General features: G+C 36.5%; 1 long non-coding RNA gene across 4 annotated transcripts; it reads left to right on the top strand.

The window, feature by feature from the left end:
- The first annotated feature begins 225 nt into the window (after positions 1-225).
- Positions 226-893, top strand: LOC147847793 (uncharacterized). Of its 4 annotated transcripts, none has more exons than XR_015532253.1 (3): positions 226-361; positions 637-721; positions 852-893. It is a non-coding gene; the product is annotated as an uncharacterized LOC147847793 (long non-coding RNA). The 4 variants fall into 4 exon arrangements; XR_015532254.1 differs by having other exon boundaries at positions 855-888; XR_015532255.1 differs by having other exon boundaries at positions 637-726; positions 852-887.
- Positions 894-14,108: the final 13,215 nt, after the last annotated feature.

Here is a 14,108-nt window from a genome sequence, read left to right on the forward strand (position 1 = left end):
CAAATAGGATAGGTGTCAACGCAATGGGAAACTTGGAATGGCAAATGAAGCGATTCCCAAGATCTCATCAATGTAAAACCAGAGGGCTTGGACCTCGAGCTCAAAGAGTTTGTAGATCAGTTCCTATAAGGAGATGCTTCTTCTTTGAGTTTGATGGGACAATTGATTTTTTGCTAGTTGTATTTTAAATTTTAACCATTGCCATAATGATGTTAGTTACTTATACTGTGTTCTATTATTTGATTAGGTAACATTTGTGGGAGGAGCTTCCCACCCAAACATTGGTAGAAATGTTGATAGAAATGGACGGCTAAACTTGGGTATTTTGAGGTAATGGCATCCGGAGACAACCATGTCAGTTGTACGTTCTCTTTTTGTCACTTATATGCCCAAGGCCATATTGTTTTTTCCATATAGGTGGTATTTATAATATTGTTTTACTGTGTAGTACAGCATATCTTGACATACACCTAGGGTTTCACGGTGATATAAAAGACAATAGCTATCCAAACTCTTATCTGCCACATACAAAATATGCTTCAACACATAAAACGTAGCATAATGTTTTTCAAACATAGAACTATATCTGAATCATCAACCTTTTAATTCTTTTTCCTTGTGAAAAATGGTGGCTAGGTGTTGATTGCGATATGCTCTCTAGTTGGTGTCTGAACCTCAATTAGCCAAACCATGCGGGTTGAAGGAAGTGCATGAGTTAACAGTAAGGTTTTTACTTCTTGCTGAGCATAAATAACCACGCTAATCAATTTATCTCTAGACTTGTATATATTTTTCTGTATATATAAGTTTGATTATCCTTAACTAATCCTTAATTGACGTTGGTTCTCTAGTAGGGTGATGTTCTCAATAACTATGGCATGATGAGAGGAACTCATTTGATCATATCATACGGCATGATCAGTTCCAATTTTTTATTTGCCTTTACAATAATGTTAGCAAGATTTGGAGGCTTCTTAGTATTTTTTTGTTTAAGGACTTTGAATATGATATGCATTAATATAATAATGGTGGATCCCAGTTGAAACCAACAATAAATCATGATTAATGAACAAATTTAAGTGCAAAAAACACTTGCAATTGAAACAACACAGTCAACAATGAACGTATGATAGAAGCCCCATCATCTATAGTCAAAACCATAAAGAGAGAACTAATTTCAGTTCAAAAAACACCTTTGAAACTAAACTATCAACTTTCAAGAATAAACAAATATGCTATTGTGGATAGTGATCAATCAATGATGAGGTAGATCTAATGAGGAAAATTTTAAGGAATGAGACTTCAAAAATTAGGTGGTGAAAACAATTTGGCAATGTAGGTGTCCTTGAAACATTGTGATATTGGTTAGAGCACGAGTGTATGTAGTGAAGTAAACACATTGTTTGCTAGAGCATGTAAATGAGTGGTAGATACATTATCTTTACCATACAAACATCAATGATGTGTTGTAAATATGTGCACTTGTTAGAGCATGGAAATGATAGGAAAGTAAGCAATCTTTCTAGAAGAAGGGTTTAATGTGAAGACATGCACTTTATCTAGAGCACATGGCATGTTGGGTGTGTTTTCGCTATAGAGAATAAGTTTTTTTATTATAGAAAACATATCCTTCCATTAGTTTTAAAAAGCATATCAGCTATAAAACACAAAATGATGGAAAGTCGGTGATTATCCTTCCCCAACCTGTTTTGTGTAAGACAATGGATAGCCATGAATCCTTTGTTTGATAGACTTGATTGAGCACTTCCTCAATAGTTGAAACATACCATGAATTTGCATATGCTCAAAGCAAATCAATCTTCCTCATCATGTTCATATTCAACATATCCAGATACCACCTTTGGGTCATCTAATCCTTGACAACTTTACATGCATCCAATATATCACCACATTTACAATGACGAAGCATCCTCTATTTTCCATATTCAACGTAAACTTAAGCAAAGCATTACGGTATAGAGGTCAGCATATGATGTTGTGATTCATAACAAGCACACATATCTAATGAGAGCATTGTTCCACAATAATGTGGTGGATCTATGTGTGGTTTAGTGTAAAATTTAGGGCTTTGGACTAAGAGATGCATGAAAGAGGGGATTATAATAGAATTAATTAACAATCACGGAAATTAATAAATAAGTTTAGGTTTAATTTTAGAAATTTAAAAATGACTTCGTCAACACCATAGTATAGCATGATAGTTGTAGATTAGATTCTTGGGAAAAGGGGATATAACCATTCAAATGATTTTAAAGCAAATGGATATAACCCTAGAAATGACTTTAAAGCAAAGCGTGACTTTCAACAAGGGAAAAACACATCTCCCCACCTCTAAATAAGTTGTATTGTTTAGGTTGTCACAAGCTAAGAAGTGTGAATAGATTTTGTGCAAAGAAGAATGGAGCGAGACACAAAGAGCGCAAACCGTGAGATAACCCTTCATAATCCACTGTTATTAGTGGCACGTTGCTCCTACAAGTTATGCACTCATTAATCTTCTTTGGTTTCTCTAAATTTATGTTGTTCTCCCTTCCTCTTCTTATAAGTGTGTTGCATCAAGTACTAATTATAGTGTTCCGCTATGTAACCTACAATTGTGTGTCGCATGAACTCCAATCCAATGTGTGTCCTTGTTGACATCTGTGTAGGTCTTGTCTCGATAATTGTCAATTGGTGATCGTCAATGTGTTAGGGGTTGTTAAGAATTAGGTAATTAAGCAAGGGTTAATTAGTACCTAATTATATGATTAAGTTAAGTGGAAGATTAAGTGATATGTGTGTGTATGTGTGTGAGAGGAAGAGAGAGAGGAAGTTAACACTATTATACCTCATCATCAAAATACAAAAATACCCACAATGAGGTATAATATATATATATATATACATCTCATGTGCAAAGGTGCACATGTGTGAGTAGAATATAGGTACAATCGTGTAAGTCCTATATTAAAAGAACATGGGAGTGGAGGATCTACAATGTATCCCACTCAAGTACAAAATCTTATTTAAGGCTTTAAGGTCAACACACTAACTAGATTCTATCTAGGTAAATACTAAGTTACGCGTGTTGACTAAACGACTAAACTAAGTTGAGCTTGATATCTCAACAGGGGCATTTCACTCTCCTCCACATGAGAATTCATTTCCCCAGATTGGTAATCAAGCTTGAAAGATTACGACCAATTCTGCTAGCCAACACGGCAAACCCTTGGCAACCACATCATTGTACAACCATGACAACTAACCCTTGGCAAACCACAACGTATCGGTCCCTCAAATCAGAGTAATAGAAATGAGCGATAATTTCTTAAAGTTCGTGATTCCAACACTAACCTTCCATTTGACTTTGATACCACTTCTTTAGTAGGTCATAAAACATTCCCCCATGCCCCCTAGAGACAGACCTCCCTTTGTTACTACCTGTCAACTTTGTGTGCTCACCCATGACTAATTCTATTAGTGTCCTTATACCCTTGCCTCTGTTTTGTCTAGAAGAGGCACATGCTCAACATGCATAGTCTTTGATATAGAACTTCCAATGGTTCGAGAATCTCATTCCCTCCAATTTGTTGTATACCTTAACACCAACCACTTAGAATTGATTTGACAGTTTAAATTCATTGTACAATCTCCTTACTACTTGGACACACATATCTTTGAATATAATTGATTAGATCAAGAAGGACCCAACCAATATACATTTGATTGACCTAGTGTAACAACATAATGATGATCATCACAATACTCCCACTACATGCATGTTAACCCTCAAAATTATGTGGTTATTTGCATGTAGCTTGAACCTAGCATTGGATTCATGCATTTGAGAAGCTCACATGATATTAAATAAATACAACCCTAGAATAGAGAAGTTTGGTTTTGTGGAAATTTGAGATTATAATAGTTGGTCGACCATACTACGGTAAGATAGTGAAATGGAAAGAAAACTATATATTGCTAATTACTTTTAAATTACAATAAGAGATGAAGTGACGATGGAGAATGGAAATTTTGGGTACCATTATATGGATGGAAGCGAGCATGTGGTTATGGATGAATCATTATAATCTACTCTCTCCTCAACATATGGATGGGAGTAAGGGTGTACCATGTAGTCATGTATGGATCATAATAATCCACTTTTCTCGACTTCGTGCTCATGAAAATATGTCACTTTTGGGCTCATGGGCTACTCGTATATTTTCTTATGAGGTTTTGCACATACTCATCTCTACAACATGAGCATGCTTTTCTTTTCTCATGTCTCGTGGGTCATATATCAGACCAACAACTATATATATATGTTTTTAACACTCCTCATAAGCAATCCACTTGCGACTCTTTAAGTCTACACATAACATACTATAAGAAAATCGATTTTCACTTTGAGTCTTGTGGGCCACATAATAGAGCAAGGTATACATGCTCATCATAGTAATCTTGTCACATCACAATTCAACTTTTACACCTATTACGCAATGGTGGTCCACTTTTGGCATTATCGGGGGTGGGCTAGGACTCTCTCTATATATATGTATATAGATACATATATTTGACAAGATCTACGAATATTGAACGTGAAATCAAGCTCAATCATGAAGAGAAGTCGCAGCCCACCCCCGACAATGGCCAAAGATCTACGAATATGAACGTGAACTCGAGTGCGTATTACCAATGTGTACATACATACTAGGAGGGATTTGACCTAGTCTTTGTCCATTCATGAGTCATGACCTAGTCTTTGGTCCATTCATGAGTCATGATTGACCCAGAAGACCCTTGACTCCTTCCTCCATTCACTCTTTCTGGTCTCCATGGGACCATGGATCTAAAAGCTTGGGAGGGAACAGAGCATTCATTACTCTCTCTCTCTCTCTCTCTCTGTGCGCCAGGTCAGGGATACAGACACAGAGATAAATCCCTCCCGCTAAGACAGAAGCTTCATATAACAGAGACAAGATGCGCCTCGATAATTCCAGTATCTTTGCGATCGTTGTGGTCTATGCTGTTATTCTGAGCTATATATTGCCGACAGTCCTCGCCATTCTCTTGTGGTCTTTGGTTGTCTCTGCTGGTTGTGTATCTCTGATCTCTCAAACAATGGGCAGGGATATCGGAAGGATGAACTGGTGGTAGGACTCTAGGGAGGAGAATTATATACATATGTATGTATATGTGCCAGGTATGGTGTCGCTTCATCCTGTTGAGAAAAGCAGTAATTCTAGGGTTCCTTTCTGTTACTGTGCTTCTCTGTGATCCTTTCTGTTTCTAGGGTTTTCTTTCTTTCTTTTTTTCTGGTTAACAAAACCCTAGAGTAGATAGATATTCATTCTCTCTGGCTCTTGTTTTTTGTAACAGAGAGACAGCGGCAGGAGTTAATAACAAACAATAAGGTTTTCTTTTTGTACTTGAGTCAAAACAAATTCAAGACTCTTCTATACATATATCATATATGTACATATGTATAAATTGGAATATTGTCCTTCCTATTTAAGTTAAAATCATTTTTTTGGGGGGGCCGGTTCTCTAGTAGGATGGATGGGGTTCTTGTAACTATGGCTAGATTAAGTGTGGACTCATTGGTTTCTAGTCTAGTCTCATTGCCATCTATTAGTAATGAGTCATGACCAAAGAGATCTTATTTGATCCGACATACGCTCCACTATCCAGTTGACTCTACAAACCATGTTGGTATCTTGTTTTTCTAGGGTTTTTAGTATGATTCATGATTCGAGTACTTCTTAGTATCTTGTTTTTTCTAGGGTTTTTAATATGATGCATTATTCGAGATCTTCTTAGTATCTTGTTTTTTCTAGGGTTTTTAGTATGATGCATTATTATAATAGAGGCGGTTGGCATCCAAGTTGAAACCCCCCAAATCTTGAGGTATGAACATATTTTTAAAGTCTTATAAATGCTATTAGTAGATGCAAAACCAAACCATCAAGAACAAACAAATTTAGATGCAAAGTTTGATAAAAGCCAAAACCATCAAGAATGAACAAATTTAAGTGCAAGCAATTTCAATAAAAATGGGTTTTAACAACTCGTTACTACCAATGTAACTTGACAACATTAAATGTTGGCAAATATAATTCATCAAATAATTTAATCAAATGAATAATCAGTTAATGTGCTAGTAATAAGGTATGATGTTATAATTGAGTTGGATTGACATGTTTTGATAATAAGGTGCACACCAACAAACAAAGCTTGTTAAAAACGATATCAATTGTCTTGACATTCAAGGATAATGATGAATATTTAAATGAGCAATTAGTTCAAACAATGACGAGGCATGCCTAATGAACAATTTTGAATGGAAGTTTTCAGGGATAAAATAACGGTTTATCACTAAAAATTTCTTCAAACATTGGCAATGCAATACAAATGGCATGGGCAAAATTATGAACATGACATGGTTTCATTAATTGTCACAATTCTATATACTACGGTTTTAATATGTAATTATTGCCATGAATATTTCTTTATTTAAATGCAAGGCCTTGTTTAAATTGGCAAGTATTGGGAAACTCAAAATTCTTGTTTGCATCATCATTCAATATCAATGAAATTGGGAGAGATAAATTAAAATTAGCTCTAATCTAAAGTGAGAAAGGTTGTCATGGTAGTCAGAAAGGGTAGATGTTGGCGCTAATAAGATACTTTGATTTCCTTCCCTTTCAAGAATGTCAACCTATTGGTGTGACATGATGGGTATATCCAAATTTGAGTATGGTTAAATAATGTGATATGTACTTGTGTAGGTGGTTATAGATGTGTATGTGCATGAATGTTTGTGTGTGTATGGTACATATATATATTGTGATTGTATATGTATATACATGCAGATGCATGCATAGAAAGGATTGCATGCATATGCATATGAGTATGTGAGTCTACTCATGTTTAATTTTGTACATCTCCATACATGTATGTGTAGTCGGTGTGTAAAAGAGTGGAGACGAGTAATAAAAAGTGTGTATGTTAATCTGGGTATGTGGACAAATGTATAATGGTCTATAGTAATCGTATGTCAATATAGTTTGTCTTATGTAATGGCATATATAAGTAATTAAATGAAAATGTTGAAGGTTGCAGAGTGATGTTTGACACCTCTTGCATTGGGTCGACGCCCACATTGTTTGCTTGGCCTTAGGTGATCTCGTGAAGCGTGATGTTCTATGTTGTTTGTTGTTCATTAGTAGTTCATGTAGGAGTAGCTATGGCAACACGTGAAGCTCTACTTCGTGCTCAGCTTTGTGTCACTTGTTACTACATTAATGGGTAGCAACACGTCAAACATACTTTTCACTTCATGGAAATTTCCACGAAGCCTTTTTTTCAAAGGGGACCCATGTGTGTGTGTGTTAAATATATGTTGTATGTTTCCAACAAGGGTTGACATTGACATTAACCTACCAAAGGAACATATCTAAATGTAAGGGAAAGGGCCAAGGGATAAGGACATTCTAACAACTATAGTTTGAATGGTCATAAATAATGTACAAGACTACAAATGTCGATATGTTTTGTGGTTATTTCAACATTTTGTCATATAAAGTTATCTATTAATCAAATACCTCACAATCTCAAACTTGTGTAGTCTTCATATAATACGGCAACTAGGGGGTAGTGTTATCAATCCTGCTAGGTCGAGGCATCTCTTGTAGTAAAGTCAATGATGGAAAAAGCTTTGTCTAAAAATATATGTTTCCAATATGTCATGTCTAAATACCATCACAAAATTAGTTTTTTCTCTACTCACCCGCCAAGGTCAAACAATTGGAATTGTTCCTACAATCTTAGAAGCTCTTGAAGGCTTAGTTCAAGCATTGTCATAATCTCATGTGGATTAGTTCTTTCTCACTAACTTTTTATGTCTTGTTAAATATGCTAAAATAACAAGCCCAACCAAATACCTTGTGTGCAAACACACACCTCTTGATGGGCATGTGTGTCTAGGAGTGAGTGTTTGGTCGAGGTTGTTATTTCAGCATATTGAATGAGACATTACTTGTCAAGGTGAAAGAGCCAATCCATGTGTGTCTAGGAGCTAAGTCTTCAAGAGTTTGTTGGGTTGTAGGAACAATTCAAACCTTTTGTCCTTAGTGGGCGAGTAAAGAAAAATTGGTTTTGTGATGTTGGTAATAGGCATATTCGACATGATGTATTGGAAACACATTTTTTTACTAAATGGTTTTTCATCTCTCTTATCACATTAAGGTAGAAATCTCTATATCAATAAAATCCCCCTACAATCTCAACCCCCTTTAGCCTTCGGCAACATGACTAGGGTGTTTGCTATTGGATAAGTAGCACACACACACACACATGCACACACATACCTGCCAAGGAATGTGAGTTCACACACAAGCTTTGATTACACTTTATGACGTTAAGGTCTAAAAGTGCTCTCATCTCTATGGATAGAAGTGAAGAAGATGTTCAAAAAGTTATCAAATGTGACCTTTGTAGTCTATACTATTTAGGCCATTTCACATTTTGGTGGTTGGAAGGTCATTGTCCCTTGCCCCCTTTTCAATACGCTTAAATTTACCCGTTTGGTAGCAATTCCAGGTCAACCTTGTCAAAAAAGAATATGAAGGGAAACAAATGACATGCACTTAACACACAACCTACTACTTCATTATTAAGTTTGGTTGGTATCTTACCTACTTAAGTTAATATGGGGAATACCTCATTGGTTCGTTATATTGTGGATAAAAGCTTAACATTTGAACTTTGGGTTGAAGAAGAGGTCAAGATTTGGTGTGTCTGTGTGTTATATAGAATAATAATCGATGTAGCTCAGTTGGTAAGGTTGCCCAATGGAGACCAGGTGGTGATGGGTTCAACCCCTACGTTCCATAGAGGCATCTTTTGAAATAAGAGATAATAGACAGGTGAGAAAGTTAGGTTTTAAACCCAAGATGTAGTGCTTATAGTGTAAACGACTTACCACTAGGGTAAGCTAATTACAATAGAGAGAGAGAGAGAGTTGTAGCTCCAAGATGAAAAGTGAAAGAGGAAGAGAAATCTTATCTTTTGCTTTTATATACCTTCCACAAATTGGTATTTATGTCTTTAGCCTAGGACTTCTTCTCTTGTTTTGTGAGTTTCCCCTCGACCCTATCTTTGCCTTCAGACATCAAGTGATTGATTGGTACTTAACACTCATCAAGTTTATTAATATGCATGCCTATGGAAGAAGTTAGTGATGTGTTGAATAAGGGAATCGACCATTTACTAAAATAAACGGTTGATTCCCTTAGTTTATGAAACTCTAATGAGCCTTCGTCAAAGATGTAGGGCATCCTCCCTGATTCACTTGTCAACTCCAAGAGGACAATGTACGTTGCAAAGAATGTGGCATAAAAATTGTTAATCGAACATCGCTAAGGTATTTGAGGAGGTGTTCATCCTACCTAAGGGTTTGGTTGGTGGTAGGAAACTTACAACTAGTCTACTATATTGTGAGCACTGTGGGGGGAAGGAGGTATGTAGACGTGCATACAATTCAATCCCTTCATCAAATCACTCTAGTCTACAAGCTCACAAGATAAATAAGTCAAACCCTAAAAGGGAGAAACTCGTTTCATAGAAAATCAAGACTAATGTAATTTGTTCATAATAATAGGGTTAAAATGTGGAAGCAAAAAAAAAACATATATTTCTTTTTGCTTTCAGGTCACAATAAGACATGAAATGGAGGGCAAAGAATGGATACATGATCAACATTAAAAAGATGAGGGAGAGCCAATATGGATGGATCATAATAATCCACTTTTCCTCAACACCATGCACATTGCAAGAAAACATTCCAGTTTATTGGTCTCATAATTTGTATTTGCCTTCCTTGTTTATCTACGTAAATACATAGTGATCCACAACATGACTTGAAAATATACCTTTGTTGTTTGTTCGATTATATACATAACAATTGACTCATGGGCCAAACTCTTGACATTATGATGCAAGGAACAATTAAAAGTTTTGGTGCGATGGGGGGGAGGAGGGGTTGTGACAACACCCTCGTTTTGATCACAATGACTAGTTTGTGTCCCCAATAATCATGTCTTGCAGATCCACTCGATGCATATTACATATGTGGAAATGCTTGACTTTCGTTGTACTAGAGGTGGGGGAGGGGATGATATTAGGCTTGGGCCATACCTCTAGTGTAGAGCATTTCAAATCCAATTGGAGACTCAACTTGACATGATCCGACTTGGCTCAACCCAAACCAACTGACTTGAATCGAACCGAACCGAATTCTCTCTCTCTCTCTCTCTCTCTCCATAAATAATGGCTTTGATTACGAAAGAAAATAACACCACCATGACTAACTTACTACAAAGTATAGAAATCTTCTAGGGATCTAAAAACTACTACGACTCCAACCTCAATGCCACCCTACACACCAATTCAAATGGCGAATATGATGATATGTGTCCTTGCAGAGTTCTCTCACTTCATGGTTGAGATTTCGCGACTTCTCTAGCACTGTCAATTGCCACAAAAGAAGTCTTTTTAACTTTTACAACATATTTTCTCACTTCAATTTGAGAATAAAAAATGAAGGCCTTCCGCATATTCCAATTGAACCATAGCACCCTCGATACCTCAAGACCTTAAAAATAATTTGGAAATGACGCATTGGTTCATTGATCTTCATATGTGCAAAAACCGAACTGAAGGAAGATAGTCTTACTCTTGTTAGAGACATACACACTAAATTGATACACCTCCAAACGAACCTATAGCCATCGTGCATGAAAGAAATCGATGTCTACTATGCTCCAATTCCACCGAACAAACAAAACACACTCCTGTAAATATGTTTCTTTTTTTTAATGCATCTCCCAATGGTAAAGCTCCAACCATTACTATCCAAATGAATACCTTAGCTCATAGAATCAATCGTGACCACCAACCTGGCTTGATCACATGAAACCACCACTAGGTAATGGGCTTACGAAAACCCCATATCTTCATAACCCTTTCTTCCATCCACTTATGTTTGTCAATCAACTTGTGATGAGCATCATTTGTTGAGGTCATAGTCAATCTCTTATTTACAACAAACGTCCAATCAAGCTCTTCAAATCCCCCCATCTTAAATCAGGAATCGGCTCATACGAAGATACTAATTCTTACAACTTATCCCAAATAAAAGTATAACCTTTCGGAATACGAAATATTGAACTTGCTCATCGAAAGGTCATTAATTTTCTTTGTGGCACCAACATAGCCATCTGATTAAATCAAAGGTTAAGAATTTGTGAACCTTTGGGAATACGAAATATTGATCTTGCTCTTCGAAAGGTCATTAATCTTCTTCTTTGTGGCACCAACATAGCCATCCGATTAAATTGAAGATTAAAGAATTAGGGTTTTGGGATCAGGGATCTCTCTCTCTCTCTCTCTCTCTCTCTCTCTCTCTCTCTGGTTGTCAGCGCAGAGATGTGCAGAGATCCCAGAGACAGAGTCGTCGATAGAATCGCACAGTCAGAATCTACGAAGCCGTCGCCGGAGGCATCGAACGATCGATCGAGAGAGAGAGATGATGGGCTTGGCACAGTCAGGAACATCATGATGATTTGGTGTTCATTTGTCCTCTGCTTGGTTGTTCAGAAATGAGTTTTCAGTTTTAATTTCTTCTGTGGTCGTCTCTACAGTGAAAAAAATAAGGGTTGGGCGTGTTTTTTTTGTTACCTAACAAACTCTAGGCTTTTCTGTAAATTACCCTAATGCGCCTCCCCAGGTATTTTTATTTTTATTTCCATCTTTTACGTGTTACATTTCGATGAGCTACATTTTGCTTTGTTCGTTCGATTAACTGATCGAGAGCTATTTATGTAATTATCTAGTTTGTTTCTATTATATTATCTGCATGTGATTAGTATTGTTGTGTAATGTTTAGGTCATTTGACTTGTGTTTTTTGTTTGTTTCTGGTTATATCTATTTATTTACCATTCAACTCTTATTTTTCTGGTTAGTTAAATCAAAAGCTTACAATGACCAGAATCACTTTGAGTAATAAGCATGCATTTGGACCCATGCGCGTGAGAATAATTGCAGCAAACAAGTATTGAGTGAGATGAGCTGTACAAGTCCTAGACAAGCATTTTAACCATACAAGTATGAGTGTTCATTGGGATTATACAAACACTAAATCAACTCACTTATCAACATCAGGGTCTCCCAAAAGATCAGTCTTTTCTTCCTCTCTAAATTCAGGTGCATGGACAACTAAAATTTCAGCTCCTATTGTTTTAATGTTTTAAATTTTAATTTTAGTAATGTTTAATTTGTTGAACAATAAATGCATGAAGGAATAGGCAGGCACAGAGTAATTGTGGATTGCAACATAGGTAAGCATATTGATTGATGAGTGATTCCCTTTTGTTTGATTGTATTTCATTTATATAAATATGAAAGAAGATCTGTTGATACCTGAGTCCTGTTCCGATGGATTGTTGCAAGTTCTCTCTTCTTCTTCTTTCATAAACGTAGTGTGGATATTCCATTGAGGTCATTGATACATTAGGAAGCTAGATGAGCAAGCACTGACGACTTAATTATCAGGTGGTGATGGTAGTTAACTCTTTACCATACAATGAATTATTGATCTCCTCAGAGTAAATATCTGGGATTAGAACTCAACAGGGTTCAGAATACCTCTGTAATCTGGTCGGGTAGGATTATATTAAGGGTGGCATTGAATCAAGATAGAGGGTGATCTTGGTGGATGTGAAAGCTTTCTTGAAAATCTCAAATAGGAGGTGGGTTTTGGAATTCCCTTGGAAATTGCAATCATTAATCAAAGGCATTATGATTGTTGAGTAGTCCCAGTTGAAATGTTGATAGAAGTTTGCATAGCCGAAGAATGATTGAACATCCTTTACGTGTGTTGGAGCAACCCGCTCGTGGATTGTCAATGCCTTGAGTTTGTTTATGGTGATCCTCTAAGGGGGAGCATGAATGGACATGTTTGTTGTGTGATCCTCCTGAATCTGGAAGAAGATCAATACATTGTGTAGGTCAGGTACACCATGAACTGATCTATGAATTTCTGAAATATGCTGCTTATCATATGCTCAAAAATGGCTGGTATATTTGTTAGACTGAAAGACGTGACCATGTACTTGAAATGCCCATACAATATGTGGAACACAGTCTTCCTGTTGCCTCCAGACTTGATGTGGACTAGATTGTGGGCACCATTAAGGAAGGCTGATCATCGTAGAAATCTTTCCTTTTTGAAGACTATTGAGAAAGTTGTGGATCGAGTGTCGTGGATGCTGGTTTCAGATGGCTTGTCAATCAGAGTCCCTGGTTGTCGCCATGTACTCATAGAGATCCATCCTTCTGGACAAATAGGACAGCACCCCAATGCAAGACTTAAAATTGTGAATGTAGCATCGTTTTTCCAATATTTTCATCGATGTAAGATCAGATGGCCTGGATGTCAGGCTCATCAAAGAGTCCATAGATCGGTGGGAACTGAAGAGATGCTAGAAGGCTGTTGCTCCTATTTTCTTTGATGTTTCGCAAGTTGTCTTTTTAGTTAGAACCATTTTCATGAACTTTTTATTGCCAACTTATTCTCTTATTTTGTGTTTGTCCACTATTGTTTATTGTGTTATTTGATTAGGTAACATTTGATGAGGGAGATCCCCACCCAAATATTGATGAGAATGGATGGATATACTTGCGTATTTTGATGCGGTGGAATCGAAATACAGCCATGTTAACTGTATGTTTTCTTTTTAATACTTACATGCTGGATGCCATAATGTCAGCATATAGGTTGTATGTATAATATTGTTTTACTATCTAGTGTTGCATATTTTGGGTAGTTGTAGTGTCAAACATACACCTAGGGTATCATGGCGATATAAAAGACCAGACATATAGCTATCCAAACTGTCATCTACCCACAAGCTGGCTGATACGTGGTTGCCTAGTAAAAGATATGCCACATACAATACTTGCTTTGACACATAAATCTAACATAATGTTTTTCAAGCATAGAATTAAACCTAAATCAGCAACTTCTTTATTCTTTTTCCTTCTGATT

This window comes from Azolla caroliniana, unplaced genomic scaffold (assembly GCF_043228905.1).
Source record: "Azolla caroliniana isolate FFs.n. ecotype wild unplaced genomic scaffold, voAzoCaro1.0.p SCAF_655, whole genome shotgun sequence".
Classification (NCBI taxonomy): Eukaryota; Viridiplantae; Streptophyta; class Polypodiopsida; order Salviniales; family Salviniaceae; genus Azolla; species Azolla caroliniana.